We start from the raw sequence: 19883 nt of genomic DNA, 5'->3' as shown, positions 1-19883 counted from the left end.
TTTCAGGGTGGAACCTCAAGTTATGTCTCTATGTAACAAACTCACCTTGCCTGTAACCAAGGAGCTGGTGCACTTTGGGAGGTGGGAAAATGTAGACTGGAAACCTTTATTCATGCACAGCACCTGCATTATAAATGGAGCAAGATGAGCGCTGCTCAGTTCAGATTGCAGGTACCTGCTCTCAGGAGACTAACCTTGGCTGTGCCTCCATATAAGAGGAATTCAGTGCCTCTTCTCTGAAAAATTTGGGAGTTCACACCAAACTGTGTGTTCAGCATTGGTTACCTTAAGACAGCTACCCCCTCGAAACACCTCACTCGTGCAGTGCTGTATAGGAAGATGGAAGTGCCCAGTGCAGGCTCCTGGATGCTGCTGTAAGGTTCAGGCACTAATTTGTAAGTGTAGAAGTCTTCAGTTTGCCTTGTCTTTAGCCAGGAACCATAGTCCACAAGCAAAATCAGGGGAAAAGGGGAACTGAAGAAAAGGTGAGGATATTTACTTTCAGAAGTGTAATTTACTAATTATGAACATATTCTAGGAGATTTCTTACAGATTTGCTGCGACTTCAGTGTTATTAACCTATTTTTCTCTTTTGGAGCTGTACTTCTCTGTCCTTAAATTAGCTTGTGACCTAACAAAGCATTTAAGCATGTGCAGCTTTAACCATCTAAGCGCTTCCACTGACTTCAGCAGAAACACTCAGGTGTTAAAGGCAGCGTCCATGCGTAAGTGGTCTGCGGGATTGCCTTCTTACACACTGGCAACAGTGTCATACAGGAATGTTTAGATTAAATGGGAGGGGAAACGGGAGCATTTCTAACATGATTACAGTCAGATTTCCTTTTATGTTTTGCAGAGGAAAAGAGTATGCAAATGCTGCACGTGCCTACATGGATTCAACCTTTCTTTCCTCTTTTTTGATCTCCCTAAATCTGGCAAGCAAGTTGCTTATGATTGCTGAAGAGAAACTCTCCCCAAGGCATTGGGCCATGGACATTTTTAGAGGGGCACTGTAGATTTAGGCACACCCCTGTTCACCTGCTTCTGGCTATGCTTTCACACTCCAACGCTCTTCCTCCAGTTGCAACTCGGTGGAGAGGAGGTGAATTGTGCCTGGGAGCTGAGCCAGGGTGAAAATAACTGAGGTGGGGAGGGTGCTGCTTTTTTTATGCAGTTTCCTGGTCTGTCTGACAACACAACGGTACAAAGAGCTGCTCCAGCACAATGGAGGGAGCATAAACCAACCGCTCCATCAAAGTGCTGCCACCGAAAACGATGTCTGCAAAAACGCTGCCTTATTTCCTCAGCATGCTGCGCCAGCAGGGTGGAAGGTAGGAAAGTCCAAAGCTGAGTTCCTACTCTCATCCCTCCTTTCCCTCTCCTGCAAGGGACGGGGTGAGCAGAAAGGAGCTGGGCATGGAGGCTGAGGTTTCTGGCACGGTGCTGATCCCTTGTTCCCTTGCTGTATCACCCTGTTCCCAACTCCAACTTGTGCTGTGCGTTCCCATCTCTGTGCTGGAGCCTGCTGCCCCCTCAGTTGTGCTGACATACCTCTCTGTGTGTCCATACTGCAATTAAATTCTGGGAGCAATCCAGCTGAAAACAAAGTATTCTTCTTCTGGGCTAATTTTCATCTGGCTCCCAGCTCCAGCTCATACACCGTGCCAGCATGGCACAGGGGGTTGCACACAGGGGAAAGAGGAAGGTCACCAGGCCAAAGGTTTGTTCTTGCAGACTACAGAGCAAACATGACTTGGAGTATTCAAACAAACTTAGTTTACACAGCCATCACTATCCTTCGGAGTTAACACTTTATCCAGCGGACTTGGGAAATTTGATCTCCTTCCAATTGCTAGAATCCAGTTGTGCAAATTCTGTATTATAGAAAGGATGTCCTACCATGAAGCTCATGCCGTTCATCCACGTGGGACTGACAAGTGCAAGATACCTGGAGGCAAGATATCTGACATCCTGCAGCATCCAGCTCTGAGTTTGCTGTTCAGGGTGGTGTGGGAAGGCTGGGGCAAGACACACTGCTGAATTGATCACACACTCGTTCAGGAGGCATGCAGGAATTGTGAGGGCTTCTCATCCCCACCGCAGTTACCTTCACCATTGCCAGCTGTAGCCTGCAGAGCTGCTCTGCAGCTCTTTTCCTCACTGACCCGTGCATCCATCCAGGCAGGTCATTTTGGACACCCGTGGGCAGTAGGTGAGAGCCCTGCCTGCACACCTTCCAGCTGTTCACCTTCCACAAAGGCTGATCCATGGCAGTCACTTGCTAGCCTTGCTGGCAGGACCCATATACCTGTCAAAGCACAAGTGCAAGCACAGGGCTTTGGAAGTTCCTACCTGGAAGGCTGTGTCTAGAGAGACAAAAGCTTATTTTCAGAGTGTCAGGCTGTACTTTGTAATCAACAGCTGGAAGATTTGGATATAAAGTAGGCACATATGACTTAATTCTACCTTTGTGTCCCACACCTTTTTTTTTAATGGTATTACTATTTAATTGCTCGCATTATGCCTGTCCAATAATATCGTTTAGTGTTAGTAATACTTAGTGTCATATCTTCAAAGTGCTTTACAAGCCAGTTATGAAATGCATAATTTAAGTGAAAACAAGCACCTTGGGCTGGGACCTGTGCTAGTGTTTGACAAAGCCTGGCAGGTGCCTGCAGTGCTGTGTACGCTGGGGTAAGAAGCTGTGTGATTTGTGGCAAGGTTAAGCCAGCAAGAAGAGCATGGAGCAATAATGCCAGGTGGTGTTCTCCAAGCTACTAAAGGTCAAGACTCCACGAGACTTCTTCTGCTGAATTTGATGGCATGTGGAAGAGTCTCAAGTGATCAAGAGGGAGGTTGAAATAATTCTTCAAGTAAGAGAGCTTGGCTTCGATACTGCATCTTCTTTCCTTCCTTAAACACAAGACTGAAATCTGGCAGTCAAAAGTAGTAAATCAGTCAGAAATGCCTTTTTCATCTCGAGGATATGCATTACAGTAGCCATACCACAGAAGTCAGGAAACTACAGCACAGCCTGAATGCAAGCCCTTGGCTTTCGGTTGTGTCCATGGAGCACCAAAGACAACTGTGTCACTGTACAAACACTAATTAATCCTCAATAAAACAAGTAAAAAAGTACACCAAGAGCACTCACGGGTCAATTTGTTCCAAGGACAGCATGAATCGGAGCAGGTGTTTGCCAAAGCAGAGCAGTCAAGTTGTAACCAGCTTTGACTGATGCTTCTGCAAGACATTGTGTTCTTGGGCTCCAGCTGAAATAGCACTCCAAAAGGTGCAGGGTTCACTTTTGCCTGAAAAAGAAAAGTTTCCTTACAGAAAATCAGGGCTCCAAATCTGGCAGAGTTTCTTTAGACACATCTGTGGGTATAAAGAGAAGCTTGAGTAAGTAGGTCCATTTGGCTTTGTAGCCTTCAAATACAGGACCTCACTTACTTCCACTTTTTGAAGTTGGTTGATGTTTTAACAGCAGAGATTGAGGAGAAACCCGATGTATCGGCACTGGCAGGAAGCGGCTTTTGGAACATTGCATTTTTCTTTGGACAGCGGGCTGACCTCTGGGTGTGTAAGGCAAATCTCAATCTCTATATTTATACCCTCTCACTTTGTGAAGTCTACGGCCAAAAGCTATCCAGCATCAAATGGAACAAATCTGATAAATCCCTTCCTCGCCTCCCTCCAAAAAAACCTCCTCTGAAGTTCTAAAAAACCCCTAATTTTCTCCACATTCACTGAACTGACCCCCATCTACCCTTTCAGAGTTCTGGCTGGGCAAGGCCAGGTGATGGTGATGCTGTCCCTGGAGCTGAGGAAGGAGCCTGAATCTGAAAAAGCAGGGAAGGCAGCTTGTGCCTGGGATCTGTGCTTGGGGCAACGACGGGATCTGAGCTTGGGGAGGGCTACGGAGGCCGTGCAGGACCTGGAGAGGTCTCCCGTTCTTGCCTGCTTATATTCCGGATCTTCTAAATTTGGTTTGGGCATGCTGGCAGATTCGTGACAACCCAAAGTAATTTCTTTCTTTGTATCACCCGTGACCCCAAATCTTGCCCGAATAGAAACCGGTTCTTATCACTACACAGGTTTTCTTGCTCACTTCCAGCACAACCCTTTCCCCAAAACACAGGGACACAGGCAGCCCTTGTGGCCTTGCCTCGCCGTAGGGAAAACACCGGGGAAACCCCAAAGACGAACGAAACCCAAACCTGGTGAGGACAGGAGGGGAGCAGGGGGACAGACCCCTCGCTCTGGCTGGGGCCTCCCGCGACACGGGCACAAACGGCGGGTCCCCGGCGGGGAGGCTGCACAGCTCCGGCGACGGCAGCTGCCTCGCCCCGGGCGGACACCGCACGCGTGGGCAGACCGGACTGCTGCGGGGGGGGGGGTGGGGGTGTGTGTGTGTGTGTGGGGGGGAACGGAGGCCACCCCCGGGGGAGGCCCTCCAGCAAACCGCGGCGGGGGGGGGGGGAAGGCGGAGCGCCGGGCCGGGCCGGGCCGGGCCAGGCCAGGCCGGGCCGCGGGACCCGGGGCCGCGCCGCCTTCCCGCCCGCGGGAGGGGAGCGCGCTCGCTCGCTGCCTGCCAGCGGCCGGGGCGGGGAGCGGCCGGTCCCTCCTTCTCCTCCTCCTCCTCCTCCTCCTCCTCCTCCTGCTGCCCACCCTCGCCGCCGCCCGCTCCCGCCGCCGCCGCCGATGCCGGGACTGCGCCCAGCGGTGAGTCTTGCCCCGCCGGGACCCACCCGCGGGAAGTTACGGCGCGGCCCGGTTGCGCCTTTTGTGAGGGGAGCGGTGGCTTCTCCCCGACCCGGTCCCGGTCCCGGTCTCGGTGCCGGCCCCGCTCCCCTCCGCTGCTCCGCCGTGGCGGTACCTGCCGCTCTTTGTTCCCCGCCGCCGCCTTTGTTCCTTCGGTGCCGGCTTCACCTTCGGCACCGCCCGTGCCCCCCGCGGGACGCCGCTGCGTGGGGTGGGGTGGGGGGGCGCGGAGAAACCCCGCTCCCGGAGCGGCTTCTCCCCCCCCCCCCCCCCCCCGCCTCTCTCCCAGCCCTTTTAGCGGGGAAACACAACGGCGGGAGTTCGCTCGGCGGAGGAGGGGGGGGGGGGGGGGCACGGCCGGCGGCGGGAGACCGGGTTTTGTGGGAACTCCCGCCTCCGCCGGGCCCTGCCCTCCCCCGGAGCGATGTCCGTCCGGCAGCCGTGCCCGGAGAGTTTCCCCCGGGGCGAGAGCCGGAGTCGGGCTCGTTTTGAGGCGGTGGGGAAGGGAGCGGGCAAGGGGGGGGGGGTGTGGGGTGTGCGGGCAGGTACACGGCGGTTCCCCGCAGCTCCGCGTCCTGCCTGGGTTATCGCCGATAAAGTCGTTATCTCTGGGGTTTCGTGTTTGGAGACGGGTGGTGGACAGTTACCGAAAGTTCTCACCGGAGGGAAAAGGAGTAACTACTTTCCTGCGAGGGCCACAGGCGGTGTTTCTCCAGTCGCTGTATTGTCAGTGCCTGGTCGCTGCAGCCGCCCTGGGCAAGACGCCGTCTGCTGTGGGCTCCCCGCTTTCTGGTCTTCCTACGGCACATGGGCTCCTTTCTCTTCCCCCACTGGCATGCCGTCCTCCCTCCCGCCTTCCCTCCCATCTTTCAAGGACTCTTGGCAGCCGCCCGTTTCCTCTCGGAGCGGTTATTACGGATCTGTGTTACTGCGGCCCTTGGGATGCGGCACGTGGGGCTGTCGGTTTGGGACTCGGTGCTGACTTTGTGTCAGGCGCTGCGTGCGCCTGGATTGAAGGGAAGGCTCTCTGTCCTCCTTTCACCTCCACGACTACAACTGCGCTCACTCCTTTCCCTCTTCCCCCAAAACAGGGTCGTTCGTTCTTCTCTGTTTTGCCTGAGAGCTGCTGGAGGAATTGGGAGGTGGAGCAGGTGCACGCTCCTCGAGTTACTCAAAATGTGCAGAGAAAAAAACTTCGAGCAAGTTTGTTTGAGAGTTTCTCACAACCTTTGTCATGTCAGTGACCATGTGTTCCTCACGCCTTTTCTCCCTTTCTTCAGGGTGCCTTGTGTCCCGTCTGTCCTCACTCCCTCTTTCCATCCTTCCCGAGTTTTCCTCCCTCTCAGCTTTCAGGGCGATCTCCCGTCACAGGACAGACAGACAAAAACCTAAGTTCCACGAGCAGGATCTCGGCGAGTTCTTGTGACCGTTGGCTAAGCTAACAAAACCGTAGCTTAGTGGGCACGTCTGTTTATACCTCCGTCTGAAATGCAATACCTGCAGAAGGGACACACATGGCCTCTGGCACCTGATTAGCTGAGTCACGGACTTCGGCCTCTTCTGGGCTGGTTTTATAGCTCCGAGAAGGAGCACGGTGGCGGCTGTTAACGCTGCCCACAATAACAGTATCCGCCGCCCCACAGGCACACACGCAGCCACCTCGCGTTGAAACCAGGGCAGCCTAAATAATTGATTTCCAAGGCAGAAGGAGGCATGCCGGAGCGGGAGAGGACGGGCTGGTGTGGAGCGAGCGCGCGCTGGCAGGGGAGCAGAAGCCCTGGCTTCTGTGAGCGATGGCAGCGGGGACGAGTTGAAGTGGGGAGGGATGGGCAGTGGCACGCGGGAGTTTGGAGGGGCGATGGAAAATCAGCGGTCACTGCAATAAATGTATTGCCCTGTACTGACGTGTACCGTGGCAATGTTTGGGCCCCCCTTCTGCGAGATGCTGTACAAACACGTGTTCAGAAGTGTATAAATGATGTTTGTTCTTCCCTTCTTCATAATGAAGGGTAATGAAAGATAATTGCCTTTTTACCCTAGTTAACTATAAAAACAGGTTCAATGTTCCTTTATTTAAACAGTTTTTACAAATAACCTCAGGAAACTGTATTTTAAGAGCTGTTGATATCAAACCATGTTTAGAATTGAGCGTGACGGTTTAAGAGGGGCAAAGGAACTTATTTTTCTCCAATTAAATATGACTAAAAGTTCATTAAAGTAAATAAGACCTTTGCTGGTGTCAGTAGCACTTGGCCAGTCTTGTAGTGTGCTAGCGCTAGCTATTTTTTATTTGTCAGGCAAAGATTTTAAGCATAGACACAATGAAGTAATTCAAGAAGCGGCATGCATTACTGGCTAATGATCTAATAGGTTGAAAATGCTTTATCTCCCTAGTTGTTAATTTTAAGTTTTATGGTATAAGGGAAAGTAACAAAAGAAAAAATTGCTACTCTTCGTTCCTTTGAAGTTTTTTAACAGTGAGTTTTATGTTATTTCTTCCGATAGGTTTTTGGGCAAAGTTGCTTCTTGTTTCAGGAGAAAAATGCTTTGTTTTGGGGGAAAAATGGGCCACAGTTTAGCCCTTCTACTGAGTTCACTGTAAGTGTTGTAAAACCCCTTCACCAGTAATTAATTCCATAAACAGTGAATTTAGCTACGCTTGGTTTCCTTACCATCTGAATATAGAAATGAATTAAAGAAAAAATCCCAGAGAGGGCACGAAGAAGCACAGCTTGGAAGATCAGGTATAAAGAGCCTCATTCATTTTGGTTTATCTGTAGTGCAGGGATATGCCCTTACTCCATGAATCATCTCCTGACATCTGTTTGCAGCGCTGTTTTCTTAGCAACTGCGGCTCTGTTTTAGATCTGGACTCTCAATGGCTGGGTTTGTATGGAGAGATGTGAAGAGACGATCCAAACTCTTCCTAGCGAAGCTGTGCCTTTCAGCCCATTTACCCAATTTCTTTTCTTCCCTGGGGCACAATAAATACCAGTTTTAAAAGTCTACCAGCTGGGATGCTTTTTCTGTGTATGTAGAGAGAGATGCTTATTTGTTGCTTACCACAACAGAAGTGTTTCCCCAACATGATCTGGCAGCGTGGGAGAGCACCTATCAGGTTGCAATGGGTTGTGTCGTTTCTCATGTTGAAGGAACGAGCCTTGTGTGCCACTACACTTGCCCTAGCTTTCCCGCGGTTTATTTTGAACCGTCACGGGACTTTCAGATGTGGGAGAGGACGTGGTCTCGGAGGAACGCTGGAAATGTAGACAGTGATGGCAAGGACCCAGTCCTAGCAACGTGCCTGTTGGAACAAGTAGTCGGATTAGGTGGTGGGATTATATGTGTGGAGTGTGGAGCTCTGTATGAGTAACATTTCAGGGCTGGATCCATAAGCTGCGATTAAAGAGAAGGTGACATTTCATACACCTCTCACCTAATCTTCCTTCGCCTGAATTTCATCCCTGGCTGGTGTGGGTAGAAGACTCCTGTAACTGAGACAGAAGTGGCTGCGTAGCCGCTGGGAGATCAAGTTGATCTGATTTTTGCCAGCTGTGCTCTGTGGAGGGGATTGAGACCCGGATTGGGTCTGGGAGAGTTTTTTACTTCAGCTGATGTGGCTGAATTGGTCTGGAGTGTAAATACGTGTCTGGGAGTACAAGTGCGATGTCCATGCTAAGGGGACAGGCTGTGTTCACCCCAATTCCTCCTGTGCAGATGTGCAGCTTTCCCAGGAGGAGCAGGAGATTATACCTGCTGGACTATGAATAAAAAAAATACAGTGTCTGTTACCCCGTAGGGCGTGGATTTGACTGCGTACCCTTCCTGGACTGACTTGCATCTTGTGTAGCATGAAGGGTGTCAGCAGCAAGTAGTCACTGTGAAGGATGAACGCGTTTTGACTTGGGATAATGTCGAGAGGGGAAAGACCCCCAGTGTCTGGAGCATTTTGTCTGAGCAGAGAGGGATTGCAGAGTGGAGATGGGAAGGCTAAGCAGTGTCTTTGAATACCGGCCAGCTTCCTGCGACCTTCATGGTTTGCACACAAGTCCCAGTGTTAGTGAGGATACCAGGAAGACAGTGTCTATACATCACCTAAATCACAGTGTTCACAGCAGGAGATGAAGCAAGCTCCTTCTGTGGAGATGCTAAAGGGCCAGGACAGGGACAGAAGAGGGAGTGGGGGGAAAAAACTTCTGTTTAGCTCAGCTGCACGCGCAGGAGGGGAGCAGAAGGCTGCACTGGGGAAAAGGGCTGGTGCGGAACAGGGTGTTATCTCCCCACAGGAGGGGAAATGGGGCAGAGCTTTGACTCTGGGCTTAACTTCAGTCTCTGGTCTCTTGTAGGGAGACATGTTTGCTTTCTAACCTTCCTGCAGCCTGCTGATAACTCCCTACACAATGCAGCTGCACAGATTGGCTCGAGAGGCTTTTAAGGAATTGCTGACCCTGATACAAGCAGTACTGTTCGTGGCCAGGGACGAGGAAGAAGAAAAAAGAATGGTATTAGTTATCCAAGCTTTAAGATTCAGGCTGCAAGTTCCATCAAAGGAAATGACAATTAAGACGGAAAACAAAGCACTTGTAATTACTTTCGTGGAAGTGTAGGGAGGAGGCAGAAATGTGGGTTTTACAGGAAAGAGTTTTGCTTTCTCAATCTTTTGGCCTGTTGGTTGCTAGGAGAAAGACAAAAAGTTGGTGGATGTTGGAGTGAAAGGGTGAGGCAGAGAGGGGAAAGAATACGCTGCTGAACATGCCTTGTTGGTCTGCGGCAAGCAGCCCGTGTACAGCTGGCCACGAAGTGGTTGTGAATATGCTTCAGAAATGGATTTGGTTCAGTTTGCATTAGCGAAACCTCTGTGTTGTGTTGGGTTGGTTTGGGTTGTTGATAACCACCTAAATAATGCAGGGAGAGAAATGAAAGCTGCCCCACAAGCAGCATGTCCTGCTTCTTGGAGGCTCTCGAGTAGTGAGCAATGTGGAGCTTTGCTTGCAGGAATACTTGGTGAAAGCTTCAAGTTCAATGACTAAATGAAATTCTTCTAGCAAAGCCAAGCCCTCTCAGTGAAGGTGGTTGCATATTGTCTAGTTACAAGATGTTTACGAGGGAGGGAATCACAGAGCATTTGCACGATGTGTCTCTGGTGGAGACACTCTTTCTTACTTAGGTGTAAACCGCGGGGGTGCTTCTTTGCATACATCCTTTCTCCCAACTTAAAAGCATGAGATTCGTCTTGACAAACTACAACATAGCTACCTGCGTGAGAGACAGTTGTCCAGACTCCTTTCGTAGTCACTAGAGAGGAGCAAATACTTTTGGGCCATGATTCATCCACACTGCATTAGATATCTAAAAATACATTGGACAAACTGCCCTAAAAGTGCCTGTTTCTCTTCATTGTTTCTGCCGAGTTCAAACAACGAACGCGCATGGAGGCATCTCTCTTGTGGCTGTTTAGTGTCAGGAGAGCTGAATCTCGGCCAAAGTGTCTCATATCCCAGCAGAGATTCTAGGAGGGCTCCTAGCGTTCTCATTTCTACCAGACTTGGCGTCCGTGTAGGTTGTGCGGTGTACGACGGTGTGCCTGGAGGGCTTTAGTGGAAACTGGAGAGCAGACAGCAACGTCCAGTTCAAAGCCTTCCTCCTCTGGTCAGTCATTGGATCCACAAAAGCTTCGGGCTGGACCCACAGCGCCAGACAATCTTCTGCTATAAATAAGAGGCCGAAGGGGATTTGCAGAGTGGCTTTTTGAAGGTCACACATCAGGTTAGTGGCAGAGGTGGAAGCAATGCGGGCGACTGGAGGCTCCCAGAGGTGCGTTCCTTCCCCTGCCCGTGCTCCTTGCAGCTGCCTTGCAGTTTGCTGCTCTCCTGGGGGCAAGACCGGCTGCCTGGCGCTTGGTGATGGGCGGCACCCGGTAGGTACTCATTTCCTTTTGGTGAAACCTTTTTGCAAAATTACGTGGGCTGTTACTCCTCCTCCCTCCCCTGTCCTTTCTCTTCCAAAAATCCAGTTCAGGCGCATAGTTGGATTGTTGCGTACTCACTGGGCCGGTGTGGATGATTGTACGTGTGCTCCCAATCTGCAGCAAACGGCTAAACCTTGAAGGAGTAAATGTGCTTCACTTCAGGCTCGCGGTGGCCTAAGACGGTGTGTGTGATTATTCAGTGGCGTTCAGATGATGTGCGGAAACTCTTTAAACTGACATATTTAAACTTGCAATGTGTATCTAAATGCAAAGCTCCGTGAGCTTTGGAGCTGCACAGGGACCTGTGACCTGGTCTACTCTGAAGTGTTGCTGCTGCCGCTGTGTTATTTAGTGGCCAGGAAAAAATAATCACTGGCTCTTCTGGAAGAAGCCTAGCTCATCTGCACAGGTGAACCAGGTATGAAGGGATAAAATTTCTCCTGTGTGGAGAACTAGTTTACAGCAGAAAGACTTCCTTTGCTAAATGAGCTGAGTAGGGGTAGAATTTGTTGAAGGAATTTGCTTGTATAGCAGAGATAAGAAGTACAGGCAAGTACCGAGTGTTAAATAGATCCTGTGCACTTCTGACTTCAGACAAATACCAGGGCATTCTCCTATCTTTTTTGATATGAGAGAAAGAATATGATAGCAGTGAAATAGAAAGAACGTGTTGTCTGAGCCAGGATTTGATTCCTGAAGTTCTGCTTAGGGGGTCCATGGGTAAACTCCAAGAGGTGAAACAAAGTGCAATTTGATGCCAGAGAGAACAACTGGGGAGAGGAGGGAAAGAGCAAACTATTAAATAAGAGCTGGGAGAAAAGCCAGTCTCCAAAAATAAACATTGAAGATCAATTCCAGGTATTTCCTGGTATTGTCATCCCACTTCATCAACCACTTGGACTGTAACAAGCAGTTTCACAGTTAGCAGACTGACAGGTTTAGGGTTGTTTGTTGTTTGTTTTTTTAAAGAAAAAAAAATCATCTGATTGATAGATTGTTCGCAATGTCGTTTCTTACACAGAACTGGGTGGGATGTTGGTGATGAAATACCCCTGGGATAGAGAAAGCAGAGCTTGTTATTGTAAGAGGGAAGTAAGAGCAGAGCTGGCTTTGTTTCGGGGGAGTGAAAAATCTGTATTTTCTTCCCAGTTATGTGCCCAGGATACCTCAGCAGTTCCTAAGGGGAGGAAGCAGATGCTTGTGCAATGTCGGTGTGAGCAAACACTGTTCCTGCAGAGCAGTTGTGCCTTACTAGTACTGTAGGTAGCCTTGGAGTGGCTTCACAGATAATGTTTGCAAGTGAAGGCTTCACCTTTGAAAAGCTTGCAGGTGACTCTGAACATGTTTCTTCTTGCAAAGATTCTCCAAAAAGCCACTCTAGGAGTTTACTGTACCGAAAGCCAGTGCGTGGATTGTAAGGAAATTGAAGCATATCCTGTTCTAAGGACTTGGCGTTGGCGGTCACACGCCATCTCCTTGCCGGAGTTTCATCCTGGATGGTGACTGTGAGAGGTGCGTCTCTGCAGACCGTTCAGAAACACGCCTCGGTGGGCTGGAGTTGGCTCAGGCGGCCAGACGTGGCTCAGGGCTTTTACCTCACCTGCTTGGCCTTGGCCTTGCTGTGGCTGCCTGGCCCAGGAGAGGATGGTACGGCAGCTCTGCTTACGCAACGTGCGTTCTCTGTTGCTTGACTGAACTTGTCTATAAGTAACTTTTGTGTTAGTGGTATTGCTGCCTTTCAGCAAGGGAGATGCACAGGGCTCACGGGCATTCGTCAAAGATTCTCAAAGCAAGCAGCCCAGGCAGCTCTGTGATTCAGACGCTGATGAGGAGACTGTCATCCTGCGTGTGCAGAAGGGGAATGCATGAAAAAAGTAAGGCATCCTTTAGTCTGGGCTATTACTGATTCAGAGTCCTTGGCTTTGCAGTTGCAACTGTATTTTTTTTTTTAGTTTTGTATAGTGAGAACAGTTTACTCTAGCAGGTTACTGCGTAGCACCGAGTTCTTTCTCTTGGGTTGTCTATGTGCAGTTTGGCTGTTTGGTCCTCTCTGGCAACAGTACTGGTAAGAATAACACTGTTTGGCCTGGTTTTCACCGCACACAAAAAGTTATTCTACAGGCTTGAAACTATGCTGTAAATCAGGGATTTAGGTTTGTGGTTGGTTTTTTTTTTTCCCTAAAGCAACTAATTCTTTGAAAGCAAAGAGAAAGATATATTATTTGTCTTAAGCGGTAAACAAAAGTGCTTTCCTTAGCGGAGCAGTGCAGATGCTCTGCTGAGTTGCCCCAGCAAAACACTGGTTTTGTCCCGCAGCGGAGGGTGCCACGCGGTCCGTGTGGGAGACAACACTGTCGAAAAACCCTTTTCATCTGTGCAAAACCAGCACAGACACGCAAACGTGCAGGCTGTACTTGTAGAAAGGCTGCTTTCCCCACAAACCTTGAAGCGCATGGGACAGAAGGTGTAAAACCAAACAAAGACGACCCTGACTAGCGCTTTGGGGGGGAATTTTCAGCTGGAAGAATTACATGGGCGTGAAAAACTGGCTCTTTGGAGAGGCGGCCCCTCCAGCTCAGAGCAGAGGTGTGCTAGGGGAAGAGGGGTAGTCTGCATTGCTGTAGCCTCAATTGGACATGCTTGAGAGAGAAGCTGATGAATTCACAGCTGCCAGGCTAGGACCTATCATTTAAATTGTAATTTGCCCTTCAAATTTGGCAAGCTTCATTTGCCATTTGTTTGACAAATCTCTCTTTTGTGTTCTTCTTCTGCCTGCGTAAAACAGCAAGCGCTGGCGGAGAGAGCTACTTGCAGTAGATTCCTTTTCTTTGCTATATTTAGTGATCAAAACAAGTTCGTGATCTTTACAGGAATACTGCCAAAGCAGATAGGTTTAGCATGAGACATGCCCTTTCTCTTTTGGCTCCCAAATACAGATTGCATTTCACTTTTCCTCCCCTTTCTTTACACCATCAATGGCTCTGTCTGCGGAGGTCTGTTGTGCAAACATTGCACTGCTGCTTCCAGTGATTTTGCTCAGTAAGAACGAGTCCCGGCTCTACTGATAACTCCTCTGTTTAGATTGCCGCTATCCCTACCTTTCCCTTTTCTTAATTTCCTGAAAGAGCTGATTACTGCTCTTCAGGAAGATCTTTCTGAACAAGAGCAGCCTTATGATTTAATTGAGAAACTCTAGGCCTTTTATTGCCTAGGCGCGCTTCACTCAACAGAATAATCTGTTTGTTAGCCATCTGACTGTTTCCTTTATTTGGGGAAAAAGGGAATTAGGAAGGCAGTGGAAAGGAAACATTTGTATTCCTTCAAAGGCAGAATATGACTAGAAGCCTGATTCTCATTAATATAATTTCCTTAATACAAAGCAGGTGTAGTTATTATATACTGCTATTTTAAATACCTTTTACACCATGTAAAGTTCCTGCAGTGTTAATTGAAAGCTGGCTGTGAGTCTCTGTTAAAACACTAACCAAAGAATTTCAGTTGCAATCCAGGGGGAAGAAAGAAACATTAGTAAATAAAAGAAAGAACTTCTTGCCATACTTCTTGCTCGGTTAAACCAGGCAGCATTGTCCAGTTTGTTCTGATCGGGCAGTCCCCTGCGTGAGAGTTAAAACTTGCTCCGCTTGCAGGCGATTCCCTCCCCCTTCCCTTCTCAATTGTAAAAACTGACTCTGGGCCAGGAAGCACTGAGGAAAGGGTATGACGAGCTGTGCTCAGCCCTTCGCTCTTGCGATGGGAACTGCATGCCTAAAGGTCAGAGGTCTGTCTGCTCCCCGCGGCACCCAGACTGCTGCGGCCACCCTGCACCCTTTCCCCTTGCCGAAAAGTGGCCAGGCAGAGCGTGGCTACTCAGTGCCGTGCCTGGCTACTGGCCTCACCTGAGCCCAGGTAGCCGGGGCAAGGGGGTCAGGTAGGGGCAGCTTTCATGTGAAAATAGAGAAGGGCTTGTAGGAGTGAAATGACAGCAATTGTCATTTCGTTGCATGTTTTCCTAGTTAACCAAGTGGGTAGGAAGAAGTTGTGTTTATGCACTGGGTGTACTTCCCAGGTACAGCACAGATCTCGAGCCAGCTTGTGTTTCTCATGTTTTTTTTTTACGATAACCCTTCCTCACAGCCCCGTTATCTGCGGGAAGCGGCCTTGGGGCTGCGGCACGGCTGGCGCGCCGGGCGGCAGGGAAGCCTGCGAACAACCCCTGCTTTGGAAAAGCTTTTCCATTCTGGCCACGCGGCAACACACCGTATAAACGACACAGCTCTTTGCACGTAATTGGAGGCTCCCGGGCATTGCACAGGTAGATTTGGGCTGGGCTGGGCTTATGGGCTGTGTGTTCTGGAGATTGAATTGTCGCCCAGACCCTTGACTTTGACGGAGCCGTGAGGTCACCATAGTATTTTTGGCTTCCTGCATAGCAGTGTACCCTGGGGTGATCATGGGGCACGGCATCAGCTTTCTGAGCCTCCAGGCATTCGTCACTCTCCCCCCTTTTTACATTAACAACTGTCATTTTGAGTTCTGAGCAGTTACTGTTTTTATTAACGATGTGGGAAAACTTGGAAACCAGTTGAAAACTGAATGTTTTCTCTAACTTTAGTAAGTATGCTTTGACACTGCATTTCCACTTGGGAATAGATAAATATGAGATAGGCTCTTATTCTTGAGGGCAAGCAAATCCATCGTGCACCTCCACAGGTCACCTTTTGTGAATGTGTGAACAAGTCTTAGCCCTGTTAATAAAAGCATTTTTGTGTGTGTGTTAACAACAGAATGGAGTTAGTGCAGTTTTCAAACTGTGTAATTGTACCAGGATGACTGATTTATTACCACCCCCCAAAAAAAGAAAAGGTCAAGAAAGACACTTTCCTAACCACATTTTTAAATTGATTAACACAATGAGAAGATCCATTGTGCTTCTGTAACAAGAAGTATTATTGATGTGTAAATCAAAGACAAACCAGCAACATTTGCTGGCCTTAAAAAGTGGTGTGGTTTTTGTATATTCTTATGCTTGTCCTGGCTTGTTTTCAAAAATTATAAATAGATCACTGGGAAGTCCCTGGAAAACAAAAATGTACTGCTGCTGGTTGTCATAAATAAACTAATAAGAGATGTCTTGGTCTTGCAGCTCTTATTCTTTGGAGGAGACCTTACTTGTGCATACAGTTTCAGTGTGTCAGTTCACATGAGGCAAGACTATTTCTGTGGCAATGGGGTGTAGCTTTGTGTCCATCTCTGTTTCTCTTGCAGATCTAATGCTCTCTGGGCTTGGTTCCTTCTGAGCAGGGCTGTTCAGTCTTTTCCAAGCTTTTCCCTTTTCGATTCCTTCATCTCCAGCTACTGATAGCTTAGGAAGACCCAAGGCCAGACTTGTTTCAGCATTATCCCAGACAGTGCAGAGTCTCTCTAATGCCACATGCTCTAATACCACTTATTAAAAGACTGGCTGATACCCATCTGACTGCTGTAGGGTATTATGTAGGATCAGAAGGATATAGCCTCTTTTCCCTATCACCTTCAAAGTCATGGAAACCTAATGGAAGCCCTTTTCTTCTTCCAGGACAGTGCAGAGAATGTGCCATTATTGCTTACTGGATGACGACAAATATTTTTCTTCTGCCAGCTCCTCAGGTGGGGAAGTCAAGGTAGATCTCTCGATGGTGCTGTCCTGATTTTTGCTACCTGAGGATCTGGCTTTGAAGGGAAGGGGATCAGTGTGTTTGCTGTATGATCCCATTCCAGTCATGGCCATGTGTACAATCTGAGATAATTCACAAGAGCGATACTGGCAAGCATTTTAAATGTGAACTTCAGTCTGGAGTAGGACCTTAAGAAAAGAGAATGTTTTAGTGCAAAGATCTTGGAAAATACGTGCTTTAAACAGACCTTCTTCCACACCCCCAACACTGGGTGAAAAAATGGTGAAACCCTTGTAAATGAAGTGTTGAGGAGAAAGCATGACCATCAAACTTTAGTGCTGCACGAACTTTTCTGACTTAACAGAGGTGTGAGTACATCAGAAGTGGGGGGGGGGGGGGAATACTGTAAAACAGCAAAACTCCAAACAACTTGATGTGTAAGGGATTTTCTGTGATAATTCTTTAGGTCATATTATCATGATTTGGATCCCAATAATTTGCCTTTACGGAGGCTGTGACAGACTTACAGAAAAATAGTTTACCAAAAGAAGGCAGCTCAGCAGCACTTTTCAGGGCTCAAGACTTTTACTTCTTAATGTTACTACTTCATTCTGAATGTAAAATAAACTGAGATCTTTGTTAATAACCAAAAAGGAAAAGGGTCTTCAGTTGGTTGCATTGTGGAGCTTTATTTCCCTTGGACTAGTTCACCAAAGATAAAAATCTGCTGTTTGTGTTCATGACGTTGGCTCAACTGAATACATGAGTAATAATAATCTGTTGCTAGGAACAGAATTCAGTTTACATGTAGAGGCCTCTATGGAGGGAAAGTCTTTTGAGTCCCTGAGTGGGTCATAAATAATCAGTGGCACTTCAAAGGAGGAAAAGTAAAAACAAGCGGTTGGAGATGCCATGCAAAGATGTCTGTAATTCTTTATTGCAACACCAGTGGAAAGCATGTAGCCAAAATAATTGGGAAAATATGGGGCATGTGTCTACAAAGACAAAACCAATGAAGCAGGGATTTACTACCAGTGGGTTATAATATTCAGCTACCTCTATCTGGGCTTGTTTGCAAAGTATCTGCTTCTTTCAGCTTTAAGGAGTGCGCATCTGAGCTAATTTCGTGCCATATGATTTTTCAAGATTGGCTTATGGGGAGGGTCTGAGGGTACATCTGCAGCGGGCTGCAGTATAGTGAAGTGATATGCAGGAGTTAGCTGTAAACTTCAAGGCTGCAAACAGTCTTACCTGGGACAGTATGGAAATCACACCAACTAGTTTACCTTGCTTCCTAATTAGTGTGCACAGCTGTTTTGTAGAAGTAACCCTGAATTTTTTTTCATATGATGAAATCTTACCATGGTCGGTACTTGGAACAGCTGAAAGACAAGGTTTGCAAACCACCTTGATCCAAACTGTAGTGTTAAGGCTATGAAATCCTTGCTAATGAATCCTCCAAATCCATCTGAAACTTCTTTTCCCCTTTCTTCTGAGACAAGAATGTCCCTATAAAGACCCTGCTTAAGAAGAGCTTCTCTTAGGTCTCATTGGGACTTAAGCCTCACTGGAGACATGGTATTTAAATCAGTGTTGTCTATTCTCATGATAAAAATCTCTGGAATGATTGTTTTCAGGTTAGTTCCTTGAGATTTCTAGTCCGCTGCCTGCTCTTAGGTTTTTCTCTGTCAGTGTGCATATGTCTGTGTTTTAATACCCAGTACATTTTTTAATTTGTTGGCTCATTTCAGCTGAATTTGGGAAAGGAAGAGAGATTCTAAGGAGGTTGAGTTGAAATTACATGATATAACTGTGCTGATCCAATGTCTGCCCGTGTTTTTAGGTGCCCATTGTGAGAACAAATGGAGAGGGAAGGGAAGAAGTACTCTACCAATATCCACTAGAGAAAAGCCTGGGTTTGAGTCTTATGAGTGGCCTTATCACAGGAAAAGCTTTTGCTGATGGCTGAACTATTTGAGCTGCAGGTTGAGCCCAGGTGGTCAAGCATTTACTCCTTTGGAGAACACCAGTGGAAAGCTTTTCCCTTGAGGACATTCATAATGCACCTTTCTCGTGTGATTCCTCCCATGCTGAAGAAAGGATGAGCTCATACAACAGCTCTGGTGCAATTCACATAAGTTAATCAACAGGAAACAAATCCATTGGGAACAAGGTCCCAGTGTTCCTGGAACTCTCTCTTTGGCTCTGTGATACTTCACAGGTTATCCCAAGGTGTAAGCAGTTAAATGCTTTCCTGTATTAATGCCAGATTCTCCAGAAAGAGGGAAAGACAAGGTCATCTTCTTCACCTTTGGTTTTATCCCCGTGGAAAAGGCATGGTGTCATTTGAAAGCATTTCATTTATTTTCAACACTGTGGGTATCTATTTCTTGGTTGTCCAGCATTACATGGAAATGAAGGATTTGGTTTAGCTCTGCAGGGTCATTGAATTGTTATGAAACAAAATAATCTACTTAAATACGAAGTAGAAAAGATGATCGTTTCTAATGCCTATGTAAAGCATTGCTAAGCAATCTCACCAATAGCTCGATGGTTTTAGGCTTTTCAGAGGTTGATATGATATAGTTACACTTAATATGCTTTATTTGAATGAAACTGGGGGAGGGCAAAGGGTATTGTCCCTGTATAAATACTAGCGTATTGTCCCTGTATAAATCCTTCTCAGACAATCTGTACCTTGTACCTTTTAAAGAATACTAATCCTTGCAGGTATGTCCTCCAAGAGTGAGTGCGTATCTCCCTTTCAAAGCAGCTGTGGAGTCTTCTGTTGGGGCAGGGCAGAAATCAGAGGCAGAGCAAAACGCATGTGCTGTGTTGGATGGTGAACAGAGGGCTTCAAGAATGTGAAAGCTTTAGCATAAACTTACCTTGTATTAGCTGCACTTTTTTATAACCTGCACTGTGGATTTGTTGAGTGGATTTCTGCGTTTAGAAAAAAAATATTTAAAAAAATCCCATTCTTTTGGGAAGGAGGCCTTAATTTGACCTTAAAATAGGAGCATATGCTTTTTTTCATTTATACCTGTTCTAGGATCATGTGCCATAATTTAAGTTAATTAATTAATAAATTAAGCAACTTAATTACAGTTAATTAATACTTTAAAGCTTAACATACTTTCTGCTTTAAGGTCCTGAAAGTTTTATTAACTTCAACGACTGAACTGCGATTGGGGTTCCGTCACATGAAGTGCAGTACCAGCACACAGGAGACACTATGTACTGTGTGGTAGCTGTAGCTGGCAAGGGATGGGGACAGAGGAGGAACAGTCACAGAAAGGCTGAAAATGCATTTTGTTTTGTTTATGAAACTTCCATTAAAGCTGTGCATAGCTCTTGCATATTTTGCTGCTGTTATGGAGGAATTTTAATGCCGAATCCTGTTGCCTTTTTCTGGACAATACTCCCAATGACTTTAGTTAGCATCATGCAAACTAGGTGAACATGACTTGTCTCCGCCTATGTCACCATCTCAAATC

General features: G+C 47.5%; 1 protein-coding gene across 6 annotated transcripts in view; it reads left to right on the top strand.

Annotated features, from left to right (window-relative positions):
• The first annotated feature begins 10551 nt into the window (after positions 1–10551).
• The window catches only part of SYNE2 (spectrin repeat containing nuclear envelope protein 2), a 190278-nt gene continuing 180946 nt past the window's right edge, over positions 10552–19883 (top strand). For all 6 annotated transcript variants that reach the window (XM_049828823.1, XM_049828819.1, XM_049828822.1 and 3 more), the window contains exon 1: positions 10552–10681. The gene's annotated coding sequence lies outside the window, so the exon portion shown is untranslated. The remainder of the gene's footprint in view (positions 10682–19883) is intronic.

Source organism: Accipiter gentilis, chromosome 25 (genome assembly GCF_929443795.1).
Source record: "Accipiter gentilis chromosome 25, bAccGen1.1, whole genome shotgun sequence".
In the NCBI taxonomy this organism is placed as follows: domain Eukaryota; kingdom Metazoa; phylum Chordata; class Aves; order Accipitriformes; family Accipitridae; genus Astur; species Astur gentilis.
This window is presented reverse-complemented; position numbering and strand designations above follow the sequence as displayed.